Source organism: Macaca mulatta, chromosome 11, assembly GCF_049350105.2.
Source record: "Macaca mulatta isolate MMU2019108-1 chromosome 11, T2T-MMU8v2.0, whole genome shotgun sequence".
Taxonomy (NCBI): domain Eukaryota; kingdom Metazoa; phylum Chordata; class Mammalia; order Primates; family Cercopithecidae; genus Macaca; species Macaca mulatta.
The window spans coordinates 125,547,807-125,563,538 of record NC_133416.1 but is presented as its reverse complement, the minus strand read 5'-3'; the positions used below and the strand labels follow the sequence as shown (position 1 = coordinate 125,563,538).

General features: G+C 40.1%; 1 protein-coding gene across 9 annotated transcripts in view; it reads left to right on the top strand.

The window, feature by feature from the left end:
* TAOK3 (TAO kinase 3) overlaps positions 1-15,732 on the top strand; it is a 233,109-nt gene that overhangs the window by 100,124 nt on the left and 117,253 nt on the right. For all 9 annotated transcript variants that reach the window (XM_077955353.1, XM_015152930.3, XM_077955348.1 and 6 more), the window contains one exon: positions 10,675-10,776. The gene's annotated coding sequence lies outside the window, so the exon portion shown is untranslated. The remainder of the gene's footprint in view (positions 1-10,674; positions 10,777-15,732) is intronic.

Below are 15,732 nucleotides of genomic sequence, written 5' to 3'. Positions count from 1 at the left end.
CAGAAGAATCGCTTGAACCAAGGAGGCAGAGGTTGCAGTGAGCCGAGATCGCGCCACTGCACTCCAGCCTGGGCAACAGAGCAAGATGCCGTCTAAAAAAATAAATAAATAAATACATGGAGGATCATCTGGATAACCACATTATCACTAAAGAGTCCTGTGGTTTGCTGTGTTTGTGTTTACCATAATGCCAAGTGGTACCACTTGAATTGTCTTAGACAAATGAGAAAAGAATAGAAACGGAAGTGGAATTAATGTGTAACTGTTAAACTTGCACCTTGTGAAGGCCAGATGATACCAAGCCAGGTTATACAAATGAAGTATTCCTAGGAGTACAGGTACAGAAAAGTGGTCTAATGGTGAGTGAGCATGCCATACTGAAACATAAGAAACAGAGTAGAACGGGCCATATTTGTTTTGGAAGTTATTGTATCAACAAAATAATAACATCTGTACTATCAAAGCAATTGTTGAGTTTGATTTGGAGAGAGGTTGTGAATTTGTTTCATATAAGTTGTATAAAAGCCATAAGAGGTTTATTACAGTTTTGTTTGTTTGAGACCGAGTCTCTCACTCTGTTGCCCAGGCTGGAGTACAGTGGCATGATCTCAGCTCACTACAACCTCCATCTCCTGGGTTCAAGTGATTCTCCTGCCTCAGTCTCCTGAGTAGCTGGGACTATAGGCGTGAGCCCACCATGCCCAGCTAATTTTTGTATTTTTAGTAGAGACGGGGTTTTACCATGTTGGCCAGGCTGGTCTTGAACTCCTGACCTCAGGTGATCCACCCGCCTTGGCCTCCCAAAGTGCTGGGATTACAGGCGTGAGCCACTGCGCCCAGCCTATTACAGTGTTATAAATGGGCAGTTTCATCTTTCGGTAGCTCGGGCCCTAAGGCTTGGAGTCATCTTTGACTCCTCTCTTTCTTTCATATTCCAATCAAAGCAGCAAAGCCCATTTGGTTGTTCCTTCTCAGTTATTCTGGAATTCAACCAATTCTTATTACCTCTACCACCAGCACCTTGGTGCTGGCTGCCATCATTTCTTTCTGAGAGTTTTGCAATGGCTTCTTTCTGGTCTCAGTGTTTTTAACCTTGCTTCTGTACAGTCTGTTTCCCACAGAATAGTCAGAGTGATCCTTTTAAACACAGAAGTGGCATCTCTCATGAAATGCTTCAGTGGCTTCCCATCTCACTTATAATAAAATCCAAAATCTTCATCCTGTTATGAAAGGCCCTATCTTTTCTCCTAGTACATCCCCATTGTTCACTTTCCCTTACCCACGCTGGCCTTCTGGCGTTTTCTGGAGTACACAAAACAATCTTGCTATTCCCTCTGCCTGTACCACTCTTCCTTGCCAGGACCTTCAGGGCATACTCCTTCACTTCCTTCATCCTTCAGGTCTCTGCTCAAGTATTACCTTATCAGAGAGCTCTATCCTGCCTGCTGGCCCTGTTTCATTTTATATTTCTCTTTATATTTATTAATACTTCCTGTATAAATATTTATATCTCTCTCTACTAGAATATAAGCTGTATGAGAACAGGAAAGAACCCACAGCCTTGTTCAGTGCTGGACGAATATTAGGTACTTAATAAATATTTGCCAAATGAATGATACATGAATAAATGAGTAAAGTAAATGACTTAAAGTGACTTAAGAAAATGTTAGGGATCTGTGAGGATTTTTAAAATAAGAGATATGAATGATTATTAATCATGTTTGAGAATTCGTGAGAGCAAATTACTGTGTTTTACAGTTACACAAAGTTTTCACATTATGTATTCAATACATAACAGAATATTGGGGCATAAGATTGAATAATGGGCCGGGTGCGGTGGCTCACGCCTGTAATCCCAGCACTTTGGGAGGCTGAGGTGGGTGAATCACAAGGTCAGGAGATTGAGACCATCCTGGCTAACATGGTGAAACCCCACCTCTACTAAAAATACAACAAATTAGCTGGGTGTGGTGGCAGGTGCCTATAGTCCCAGCAACTCAGGAGGCTGAGGCAGAAGAATGGTGTGAACCCGGGAGTCAGAGCTTGCAGTAAGCTGAGATGGTGCCACTGCACTCCAGCCTGGGTGACAGAGCAAGACTCCGTCTCAAAAAAAAAAAAGACTGAATAATGGGGCAGCCGAGCACAATGGCTTATGCCTGTAATCCCAGCACTTTGGAAGGCTGAGGCAGGAGGATTGCTTGACCCAGCCTGGGCAACATAGCAAGACCCTATCTCTACAAAAAATAAGTTAGCTGGGCATGGTGGCACATGCCTGTAGTCCCAGCTAATTGGGAGGCTGAGACAGGAGGGCTGCTTGAACCCCAGAGGTTGAGGCTACAGTGAACTGTGATCACACCACTGCACTCCAGCTTGGGTGACAGAGTAATACCCTGTCTCTCTAAAACATAAAACATTTTTTAAAATGAAAAAAAAAAGTTATAGTGCAAAATGAAGATTTTAAAAACCTAGCCAAATATTTTAGAATAATTTGGGATTTATATAGACACATCACCACCATTTTTATACTGGTCTTAATTTTCAGCTTCATGTGAGGTGCCATTTTTTCTGAAGTAGATGCATAATTGATTTCAAATTGCTGGCCTCATATCAAAGTATCAGACAGAACAAAGATATTCAGTGTTGCTGGACGTGGTGGCTCAGCCTGTAATTCCAGCACTTTGGGAGGCGAGGAGTTTGAGACCAGCCTGGCCAACATGGTAAAACCCCGTCTCTACTAAAAAAAAAAAAAATGTACGGGGTGTGGTGGCATGTGCCTGTAGTCCCAGATACTTGGGACGTTGAGGCACTAGACTCTCTGGAACCTGAGAGGCAGAGGTTGTAGAGAGCTGACATGGTGTCACTGTATTCCAGCCTAGGCAACAGAGCGAGACTGTCTTAAAAAAAAATAAAAAAGATATTCAGTGTTAAATTTAAGAGATCCAATGGGGCCTCTACTTTCCCGTCTGTCTCTTATCCTAAACCTCTTTTCTTTTAAGGGAAGAAGAAAATAATACTCCATGAGAAATCAAAATAATTGCTCAAAAGCAATACATAAAGTCTTAAAGAGTGACTAGAAGAATCTTCATATAATGTCAGTTGACCCAGGAGTAGCCTGAAGGTTATCATTATTATGATCCTCAAAACCCCAGCTACTTCTGCATTATTTGCCAAGTAGAAATTAGATGATCACTATGGTCCTTTTTCAGCTCTTAAATGTGAGGATGTATGTTCACAGTTGTGCTATAGAATCATAGTGGCATAAAAAGCAACTATCATCTAGTTTCATTTTCAACGTGAAAGTACCTTAAAAGCAGTTTTCTTACCTCAGGATAATAGTTAAATATTAGTGGCAAACAGGAACAACAACTAAAACAAAATTTGCTAGTTTTTTTTTTTTTTTTTTTTTGGACAATTCTCTTCAAGTCTTATGGGAAGTCATGTGGAAGGAAGCAGGGGAAGAAACCAAATACTCAACTAGTCCTAACTATGTGACTTCGACTGTGGAGCATGTTTCAGAGCTTTGTACCAGCTTCATCTAAGGCTCTATACTTAATTTTAAGTGAGAAATTTATTTATTTATTTATTTATTTGGAGACAAAGTCTTGCTCTGTCACCCAGGCTGGAATGCAATGTCACTATCTTGGCTCACTGTAAACTCCACCTCCTGGGTTCAAGCTGTTCTCATGTCTCAGCCTCCTGAGTAGCTGGAATTCCAAGCATGCGCCACCATGCCCAGCTAATTTTTTGTATTTTTAGTAGAGACAGGTTTTACCATGTTGGCCAGGCTGGTCTTGAACTGCTAACATCAAGTGATCTACCTGCCTCGGCCTCCCAAAATGCTGAGATTACAGGCATGAGCCACCATGCCTGACCTATTTTTTTTTTTTTTTTTTTTTTTTTTTTTGAGACGGAGTCTCACTCTGTCGCCCAGGCTGGAGTGCAGTGGTGCCGATCTCGCCTCTGGGGTTCAGGCGATTCTCCTGCCTCAGCCTCCCAAGTAGCTGGGACTGCAGGCATGTGCCACCATGACGGCTAATTTTTTGTATTTTTAGTAGAGATGGGGTTTCACCGTGTTAGCCAGGATGATCTGGATCTCCTGACCTCAAGTGATCCACCCGCCTCAGACTCCCAAAGTGCTGGGATTACAGGCATGAGCCACTGTGCTGGCCCTGTTTTTTTCTTAAACAGGCCCTCAAATTTGTTTACTCTGCAGTCCCATAAGAACCGAATCTAGCACCATATATTTAAGTGTTCTGAGTTCCTTGGGAGGAATAGTAACAGAAGTTCAATCTTACATTAAATTTAAAATTTTCTTGATTGCCCTCCAAAATAATAAAGTATGACTTAGGGTAGCATGATTCAGGAGAATGTTTCCTGTAATGGAAAATCAGAAGTCCTGGATTTTTTTTTTTTTTTCCAGACAGGGTTTTACTTTGTCACCCAGGTTGGAGTGCAGTGGCACAATCTCAGCTCACTGTAGCCTCAGCTTCCTGGACTCAAGCAGTCCTCCCACCTCAACACCCAAGTAGCTGGGACTACAGGCACGTGCTACCACGCCCAGCTAATTATTTTGTATTTTATTTCATAGAGACGGGGGTCTCACTGTGTTGCCCAGGCTGTTCTCGAACTCCTGGACTCAAGCAACACTCCCATCTCGGCCTCCCAAAGTACCAGGATTACAGGCGTGAGCCACTGCACCTAGCCAGAAGTCCGGGATTTTAATTTGGGGATAACGCTGCCACATAGGTGTGATGTGATGCTTCACTTTTCTGAGATTGAATATAAAAAGAAAGGAGTTGAAATGGTGTATCTTTAAAATTCTTTCCAGTATGAAACGTTCTAATTCTTATTTACTTTATTAATACTGAAATATTGTGGAGTTTTCAAATTCACTGGCTCCAGGATAGTGCTGCTAGAGAAAAACATTGTTGAGAAGAACATTATTGTTGAGAAAAACATTGAAACACAACTAAGATCTTCCATGAGTCATCTTTCTTGAAGTTTCTGGGAACGGAAAAATTATTTAAAATATTTATATTTCCACTCTCTATCAAGTGTTTCTTCCTTTCTTTCTTCCTTTCTTCCTTTCTTTCTTTCTCTTTTTTTTTTTTTTAATTATTATTATACTTTAAGTTCTAGGGTACATGTGCACAACGTGCAGGTTTGTTACATACGTATACATGTGCCATGTTGGTGTGCTACACCCATTAACTCATTTTCTTTCTTTCTTTCTTTTCTTTCTTTCTTTTCTTTCTTTCTTTCTTTCTTTCTTTCTTTCTTTCTTTCTTTCTCTCTCTCTCTCTCTCTCTGTCTCTTTCTCTTTCTCTTTCTTTCCCTCTCTTTTTCTTTCTCATTTTTTTTTTGATAGAGTCTTGCCCTGTTGCCCAGGCTGGAGTGCAGTGGCGTGAGTGACTCGGCTCCCTGCAACCTCTGCCTCCTGGGCTCAAGTGATTCTCATGCCTCAGCCTCCCAAGTAGCTGGGACTACAGGCATGCGCCACCATTCTTTCTTATACTAAGTTAGAATGTCTGTGAGAAATAATTTACTTGATTACCATTGTTAGAAGGTTTCCATTTCGGCCGGGCGCGGTGGCTCAAGCCTGTAATCCCAGCACTTTGGGAGGCCGAGACAGGCGGATCACGAGGTCAGGAGATCGAGACCATCCTGGCAAACACGGTGAAACCCCGTCTCTATTAAATACAAAAAAAAACTAGCCAGGCGAGGTGGCGGGCGCCTGTAGTCCCAGCTACTTGGGAGGCTGAGGCCGGAGAATGGCGTGAACCCGGGAGGCGGAGCTTGCAGTAAACTGAGATCCGGCCACTGCACTCCAGCCTGGGTGACAGAGCGAGACTCCGTCTCAAAAAAAAAAAAAAAAAAAAAAGAAGGTTTCCATTTCTTAGAATAAAGAAGTGTTTGTGAAGATAATTATTTCAATTGCACATCCTCCAAGCTAGTTGGATTGTTTATTTGGCCCAAGGGTCTAAAACCTGAAATACTACATTCTTGGCGCAGTTCTACATTCTCACTATAAATGTAATACCTGAGGTTGCAGGAGGTCAAGGAAGAGGGAAAAACTTATTTTATGCCTGTTATTTCATCTTATCCTCTTAGAAGAAAAAATATTCTTGTTTATCTTTTGGGGAAAGGATTAATTTGAATGATCATTTTAATTCTAAGATTGAAATGGAAAAGGAAAGGTGATTTCATCAGATTTTTATGGAATATCCGCTACTTAAAGAAGCCGTAGGGCCCAGCATGTCCACTCATAGGTATATGCTCAAGAAAAATGAAAACATATATCCGCATAAAAACTTATACATGAACAATTCTAGTAGCACTATTCATAATGGCCAAAAGGTAAAGCAGTCCAAATGTCCATCACCTGATAAATGGATAAAATGTGATATATCCATACAATGGAATATTGGAATATCTGGCAATAAAAAGAAATACTGATTCATGCTATGCATTGGATTTGAAAACATGCTGAGTGGAAAAAGCCAGTCATGAAAGACCACATATTGTTTGATTCTGTTTATATGAAATTCCCAGAACAAGGAAATCTATAAAGATGGAAAGTATGTTAGTAAATTGCTTAGGAATGGAGGAAATGGGGTGGGGCGAGGGTGGGGTAATAGCTAAAGGGTATGGTTTTGTGTGTGTATGTATGGTGATGAAAATGTTCTAAAAATAACTGGTTGGTAATGGTTGTACATATCTGTGAATATGCTAAAAACCATTGAATTGTACACTTTAAATGGGTGGAGTATATGTAGGTGAATTATATTTCAATAATGCTGTTTTTATTTTTAAAAATGTCAGGGGTTACAATGATTAATCCAAATGTGGACTTAGACAATTATCCTCTGAAGAAGCACTTGCCATCCAGTTTTAGAGTACTATGTGTGTTGAAAACTGAAGCAAAGGGAGAAAATAGTAGGTTTTATAGAGGTGACATTGAGCTGGACTGTGAGAATAGTTGGGATTTGGGCCTTATAAGCAGAGGAAACAACTTGGACAAAGACCAAGTGAGAAATGAAATACAAAGTATATATAAAAATGTAACTGAATGGAATTTATTTTTTCCTGATTTTATGAAGTTTAAAAATTTAGGTTAGACTAGTGGTTTGAAGCCAGCTTTCAATGTTCATTAGGTAAAGTTATTATTATTATTATTCTTTATCCCATAGGAAGCAGTGAGAATTTTGAAGGATTTTGAGCAGAGCTATGATATTATCTGAACCATGCTTTAGAAAGATGATTATGGTAATAGTGTTTTTCAAATTCCAGAACAGATAGAGGCTGTAAGAGGAGAAGAAAAGGAGACAGCATATGATGCCAGAGAAATGGAAAAACAGGCCAAAAGAAATATTTGAAGCAGAAATTGGGGATTAATTGAATGTAAGGGACAGGGAAAGAGAACAGTGTTAATGGGAGGTATATGTGAGCCATTTAGGGGAGAAACCAAATAGATATTTGAAAATACGGGACTGGGGCTTGGAATAATTGTCAGTACTGGCTAGTGACACAGTATTACTTAAAACCATTAAATGGGCAGAAATTAAGATAGCAGCTTGCAGTCACACAGGGGACTTGGGAAATCCTTAGAGGAACACATTCATTTAGACATCAGAGAGAAGAGGAAGTGTAACCAGAATAATTTGGAAAAACAGAAGACAGTTTCATGGGATCCAAGAGACATTTATGAAGAAGGAAGTGGGGGTAGTAAAATGGAAGAAAATTGAAAATATCCTTTAGGTTTAATGGATGAACTTCAGGAATACTGTCTTCAGCCTCAATAGCAATGCAATATTGTAGCAGAAAAGCAAACAAAGAAAAGATAAAACTGAGAAGGCTTAATTCCTAGAAGTCTTAGATAATTTTAGAACATATATAGAGCTTGGCAACCAAAGATGAAGAGAGTATGCATGCATTTTAAGAAAATTATGTAAAAGTGGGCCGGGCGCACTGGCTCACGCCTGTAATCCCAGCACTTTGGAAGACCAAGGCAGGTGGATCATCTCAAGTAAGAAGTTCGAGACCAGCCTGGCCAATATAACAAAACCCCATCTCTACTAAAAATGCAAAATTAGGCGTGGTGGTGCACGCCTGTAATCCCAGCTACTTGGAAGGCTGAGGCAGGAGAATCGCTTGAACCCGGAAGGCAGAGGTTGCAGTGAGCCGAGATTGTATCACTGCACTCCAGCCTGAGTCTCAAAAAAAAAAAAAAAAAAAAAATGACAGAGAAAGAAAATTAATTATGTAAGAAGAGTTAGTAACTAGAGAGAGGATAATTAGCCCGGCATGGTGGCACGAGCCTGTCGTTCCAGCTACTCAGGAGGCTGAGGCATGAGAATCGTTTGAACCTGGGAAGGTTGCAGTGAGCTGAAATCTTGCCACCGCGCTCCAGCCTGGGCGACAGAGCCAGACTCTGTCTCAAAAAATAAAAAAAGAAAGGGGAGAGGGAGAGAGAGAAAGAAAGAAGGGAGGGAGGGAGGAAGGGAGGGAAAGAAAGAAAAAAACTATTTTATAGGAATGAATGTTTCCTGATTTGTAAGATACCTTATTTGAAACTACCTTCTTTTTTCTGAGATGGAGTTTTGCTCTTGTTGCCAGGCTGGAGTGCAATGGTGTGATCTCAGCTCACTGCAACCTCCACCTCCCAGGTTCAAGTGATTCTCCTGCCTCAGCTGCCCGAGTAGCTGGGATTACAGGCATGCACCACCACACCCGGCTAATTTTGTATTTTTAGTAGAGACGGGGTTTCTCCATGTTGGTCAGGCTGGTCTCGAACTCCTGACCTCAGGTGATCCACCCGCCTTGGCCTCCCAAAGTGCTAGGATTACAGACGTGAGCCACCGCACCCAGCTGAAACTACTTTCTTAGAAATTTAGCAACTGGTGTTCATATGATGTCATAAGGAATATTTTAGTTTATTGGTGCTATAGTCAGACTACATTAGCAAAGTAGACATGCAAACATTGCAGTGATTGGTTAGTGGTTAGGTAAAATGTGATGCTGAATTCAAGCAAGTTTTAGCTACCAATTAATCTAAAGCATTCCACAGCCACAGAATCAGAAGGAGTAACAAAAATAATGAAAACGTTCAGTTTATAAGTATAGGCATGAGACAAGAGTGGGATATTCTCAGCAAGAAAAATGTGAAAACGGAAGTCCATAGTTTTTTTCTAGTTTTTTCCTGTAAGGCCTTCATCTACAATGCTAGTCAAGCTTCTAAAAATTATTCCAATAGATGTAGGTTTTAAATTGTTATATTCTTTGACCCAATAATTCTACTTCTAGAAAGCCATTCTCAAGAAAGCCCCCAAAATGTAGATAAGTAATAGGCACCAAGATCTTCCAGACACGATAATTTTCAATAGTTCAACACAAGGTTGAAAATAGCCTTGGTTTCTGATTGTGGAGAAATGGTTGTGAATGAATTACGGCTCTTCCATAAGACAGACATTAAGCAGTCATTAAAATGACCTTTGTGAACAGTATTTGGTGACATGGCAAAATAGTCATAGGGTTAGATAAAAGAGGTGAACTATGAAATTATACATATAATGTGATCTCAGCTGCATTTTAAAAATGCAGGCAGAAATAAACACGTGCATGGAGAAAAGTATGCCAGATTGTTAATGGAGTTTTGCTTGGATAGGATTATGGATTTTTTTTCTTCCCTTTTTGTGTGTGTGTGTGTGTGTGTGTGTGAGATGGAGTCTCACTCTGTCACCAAGGCTGGAGTGCGGTGGTGCGATCTTGGCTCACTGCAACCTCTGCCTCCCGGGTTCAAGCGATTCTCCTGCCTCAGCCTTGTGGGTAGCTGGGATTACAGGTGCCAGATTTTTTTCTTAATAGTGTGTATTTCCCAGGTTTTTACATTGGGCATGTACTTCTTTAATAGATAGTTTAAAAATAATCATGCTCATGCCTGTAATCCCAGCACTTTGGGAGGCCAAGGTGGGTGGATCACTTGAGATCAGGAGTTCAAGACCAGCCTGGCCAACATGGTGAAACCCCGTCTCTACTAAAAATACAAACATTAGCCAGGCATAGTGGCAGACGCCTATAATCCCAGCTACTCGGGAGACTGAGGCAGGAGAATTGCTTGAACCTGGGAGGTGGAGGTTGCAGTGAGCTGAGATCACACCACTGCACTCCAGCCTGGGCAACAGAGCGAGTCTCCATCTCAAAAAAAAAAAAAAAAAATCATCATCATCATCACCTGGAAAATGTGGAAGATTGGTTATAGGAGAGCCTAGGAAAGGAAAGGTAGAGTAATCAATGCAAATCATCATGTCTATTGGAAAAGCAATTCAAAATAGAAGCCTTACTGACAGAGAATCGGTAGCATTACCGCATGCTATCAGATTAGTGCTGTCTACGGGTAGCCTCTATTAGGTTACCCTGGACACAAACAAACCAGTGGAAGCCTCAATATAGATTCTTAAATCTAACAACACATTTGTTTCCCAGATACTGCCTGTGGAAGAGTAGTTTGCATCTTGTAGAGCATCTTACCTTTTAAATTTGCCATCCACAAACAGATGAAGATAAAATTTTAACTTTGTAATATTACATTTGTAAATATGTAAAACTACCACATGAGCAATTATTGATTCTTTAATTTTGCTGGTAATTATGTATTTTGTTCTTCTTTTTCCGCAGGTTGCATCATAAATACAAAGGACTGAAGTTATAAAAGAGAAAAAAGAAGATTGCTGCTAAAATGAATCTGAGCAAGATAGAATATTTGCCACACACAAAAAGGTATTGTCTATACAACTTAGCTTTCTCCTAAGAAATGGAAAAAAATAACATTTTCTGGGTTTTTGGATGAATTTTTATCTTTGAAAGAAAAATAAAAGGGAAAGTAAAAAATTAATAAAATTGGGATAAAATATTCTTTTGTAAAAATCTTTGGCCAGGCGTGGTGGCTCACGCCTGTAATCCCAGCACTTCGGGAGGCCAAGGCGGGTGGATCACCTGAGGTCAGGAGTTCGAGACCAGCCTGATCAAAATGAAGAAGGCCTGTCTCTACTAAAAATGCAAAAAAAAAAAAATTAGCCGGGCATGGTGGCGCATGTCTGTAGTCCCAGCTACTGGGGAGGCTGAGGCAGGAGAATCTCTTGAACCCAGGAGGTAGAGGTTGCGGTGAGCCGAGATCATGCATTGCACTCCAGCCTGGGCAACAAGAGCGAAACTCTGTCTCAAAAAAAAATAAATAAAAATAAATAAAAATAATAATCTTTGAGCTTCTATTTATTTCCTAAAATTTTTTTTCTTCTCAGTTATAGTTTACAATATGGAGAATTATTTGGTTAAAAGAAATGAGCTTACTTAAACTTTCTTGATTCCTATTGTCAAATTATTTTCTGGAAATATATATATTATGATTTTTTTTTGCAGTACTTTATAGTTAGATTTGAAATTACCTAAAAGGTTTTGTATCACTTCTTCTAATTACAGAAGTAATAGACTTTGCAAAAAAATTTTTTAGAAAATACATAGAAACAAAAAGAAGGAAATAAAAAATTACCCAAAATTTCAACACCTAATTTCAGATAAAACACAAGCTACAAAGAAACCCAAACTTATAGGTCAAAGAAGTCACATTTCCCATATGCACTGTCGTATTCCTTCTGTGCTTTCCCTAATTATGCCTCGCCTCTTTTGCTAAAACAAAACAAACAAACAAGAAACTGCCTTGTAGGAATTCCCAAAAGTGTATTACTAGGTCAAAGGGCATACCCATCCTATTCTTCAAGCAATGTATAAAAAACTATTTCCTTATACCCTTACCAAAAAAAAGTATCTTTTTTCCTCTTATTTTGCCAATTTGGTCGGTGAAATGAGGTGTCATATTATTTCCGTTTTTACTTATTTGATCATTAGTGAAGTTACGTGTTTCATATTTTAAATGGACACTCCTGGTTGGTTTTTTTTTTTTAATTTCCTACCTGTCTCTTTTGAGTTTGTAGGTAAGTGTATGTGTGTGTGTGTTTACCTCTCTGATATTCAGAATAGCTTTTTTATTTTTCTTCCTGAGACAGTGTTTCATTCTGTCACCCAGGCTGGAGTGGAGTGGTGGCGCAATCTCAGCTCACTACAACCTCCGCCTCCTGGGTTCAAGCAATTCTCCTGCCTCACCTCCTGAGTGGCTAGGATTACAGGCGAGCGCCACCACGCCCAGCTAATTTTTGTATTTTTAATAGAGACGAGGTTTCACTATGTTGGCCAGGTTGTTCTCGAACTCCTGACCCCGTGATCTGTCCTCCTCAGCCTCCCAAAGTGCTGGGATTACAGATGTGAGCCACTGCGCCTGGCCCCGAATAGCTTTTAACTGGCAAATATTTTGCAAAAATTTTCTCTACTTCTTTTAACTTCTTTTTTTTTTTTTTTAATTTTGAGACGGAGTCTCGCTCTGTTTCCCAGTCCAGAGTGAAGTGGCACAATGATGGCTCACTGCAACCTCTGCCTCCCGGGTTAAAGGAATTCTCCCACTTTAGGCTCCCAAGTAGCTGGGATTACAGGCGTGTGCCACCACACCCAGCTGATTTTTGTGTTTTTAGTAGAGGCAGGGTTTCACAATGTTGGCAAGGCTGGCCTGGAACTCCTGACCTCAAATGATCCGCCTGCTTCTGCCTCCCAAGTGCTGGGATTACAAGCATGATCTACCACATCAAGACTCATTTCAATTTGGTACATTACATCTTTCTACAACAATAATGTGAACATATTTAAAGAGCATAATTTGTTTTAACAGGTATATTCTGTGAAACCACCAACATAGTGGAAATAAACATATCCACTATCACTCCCAAAAAGCTTCATCATGCCCCTTTTTAACCCCTCCTACCTACTCCTTTTTACCTGCCATCGCCACCCGCATCCCCCAGGTAACATTTGATGTGATTTCTATCTCTTTAAATTAGTTTGCAGTTTCTAGAATTCCATATAAGTGAAATCATAAAGTATGTACTATTTTTTGTCTGACTTCTTTTACACGGCATAATTATTTTGAGATTCATTCATATTGTAGTGTATATCTGTAGTTTATTTCATTGCTGAGTTACAGTCCATTGTATGTATCACAGATTATCCATTTATTTGTTGAGGTACATTTGGGTTGTTTCCAATTTTGGCTATTAAAGCTACTGTGAACATTTGCATACAGGGCTTTGTATTGACATATGCTTTCATTTTTCTTGGGTTAATACTTGAGTATAATGGCTACATCATATGATAGGTGTATGTTTAACTTTTTAAGAAACTGCCCAGTGTTTTCCAAAGTGTTTCACCATTTTACGTTCCCACCAGCAGTGTATGAAAGTTACAGTCACTCCATATGTTAATGGCTAACATTAAAAAGACTGAGTTTTGAGACAGAGTTTCGCTCTTGTTGCCCAGGCTGGAGTGCAATGGCGCAATCTTGGCTCACTGCAACCTCTACCTCCCGGGTTCAAGCGATTCTCCTACCTCAGCCTCCCGAGTAGCTGGGATTACAGGCGCTCACTACCACACACGGCTAATTTATGTATTGTGGTAGGGATGAGGTTTCACCATGTTGGCCAGATTGGTTTTGAACTCCAGACCTCAGGTGATCTGCCCGCCTCTCATGGGTTTTAATTTTCATCTCCCTAATGAGTAGTGATAGTATGCATCTTTCTTTTGCTATCCATCCATCTCACTTGGTAAAGTGCTTGTGTTCAAATCTTTTGTCCATTAAAAAAATTGGGTTTTCTTATTTTCTTATTATTAAGTTTTGACAATTCTTTATGTTTTCTGGATCCAGGGGTCCCATTATGAGACATAATTTGCAAAGATTTTCTCCCAATATGTTGCTTGTCTTTTGATTTTCTCAAATATCTTTCAAAAAGCAGACATTGTTAATTTATGAATTTTTCCTTTGATGGATTGTGCTTTGGGTTATTAACTAAGAAATTTTCATCTAACCCGGGGTCACAAATATTTTCTCCTGTACCTTCTTCTAAAAGTTTTATTATTGTAGATTTACCTTTAATTCTATAACCTATTTGGAGTCAGTTTTTATACAGGTTGTTAGTATGGACCAAATATATCTGTTTTCTTGCATATTTGGATGCAATTGTTCCAGTACCATTCACTGAAGACAATTATTTCTTCATTGGATTGCCTTTGTACTTCTGCCAAATCTCAGCTGTCCATAAATATGTGGGTCTACTTCTGGGCTTCCTATTCCATTGCACTGATTAATTTGTCGATCTCTGTGCCAGTATTGCACGGTCTTGATAACTGTAACTTTATAATAAAGTTTGAGATTATTTTATGCCAGCTCTCCGACTTTGTCCTCCTTTTTCAAAGTTGCTTTGGTTATTCTGGGTCCTTTGAATTCTCATACGAATTTTAGATTAAACTTCTCAACTTCTGTTTCTAAAGAAAAATGTTGAGTCTTCTGATTTATAAACACTGTATATCCCTTCATTGTGTCTTTATGTCATTATTATTTTGTCATTTTCAGTGTACAGTTTTTATATATCCTTTGTTGGATTTATCCCTAAGTATTTCCCCTTTTTTTTTTCTTTTTGAGATGGAGTCTTGCTCTGTCACCCAGACTGGAGTGCAGTGACACAATCTCAGCTCACTACAAACCAGTTTCAAATGATTCTGCTGCCTCAGCCTCCCGAGTAACTGGGATTACAGGCGTGTGACACCACACCTGGCTAATTTTTGTATTTTTAGTGGAGACAGGGTTTCACCATGTTGGCCAGGCTGGTCTCGAACTCCTGACCTCAAATGATCCACCCACCTCAGCCTCCCAAAGTGCTGGGATTATAGGCGTGAGCCACTGTACCCGGCCCTATTTCACATTTTTTATGCTACTATGATATTTAAATTTGATTTTCTTTTTCCTTTTTTTTTTGAGATGGAGTCTCGCCCTGTTGCCCCAGCTGGAGTGCAGTGGCACGATCTCAGCTCTCTGCAACCTCCACCTCCCAGATTCAAGCAGTTCTCTGCCTCAGGCTCCCAAGTAGCTGGGACTACAGACACCCACCACCATGCCTGGCTAATTATTTGTACTTTTAATAGAGATGGAGTTTCACCATCTTGGCCAGGCTGGTCATGAACTCCTGACTTCTTGATCCACCTGCCTTGGCCTCCCAAAGTGGTGGGATGACAGACATAAGCCACCATGCCCGGCCTTGATTTTCATTTATTCATACACAGAGACATAATCATTTCAGGCCAGGCACAGCGGCTCACACCTGTCATCCCAGCACTTTGGGAGGCCAACATGTGTGGATCGCTTGAAGCCAGGAATTTGAGACCAGCCTGGTCAACGTGGCAAAATCCTGTCTCTGCTGAAAATATAAAAATTAGCCAGACATGGTGGTGCATGCCTGTAATCCTAGCTACTTGGGTGACTGAGGCACGAGAATTGCTAGAAGCCAGGAGGCAGAGAGGTTCCAGTAAGCCAAGATCGTGCCACTGCACTCCAGCCCAGGTGACAGAGGGCAGAGTGAGACTCTGTCTCAAAAAAATAAAAAAGAAATGTAATCATTTTATGCATTGATCTTCTGTACTTTTTAATAAGCTAATAAGTTCTAGTAGCTTTTGTAGATCCCATTGAATTTTTTGACAGATGATTATGTTGTTTGACAATAAAAAGTCTCACTTCTTCCTTTTCAGTCTTTATGCTTTTTTGTTTCTTTTTTGTTTACTGCACCTGTACAGCATCTGGCACAA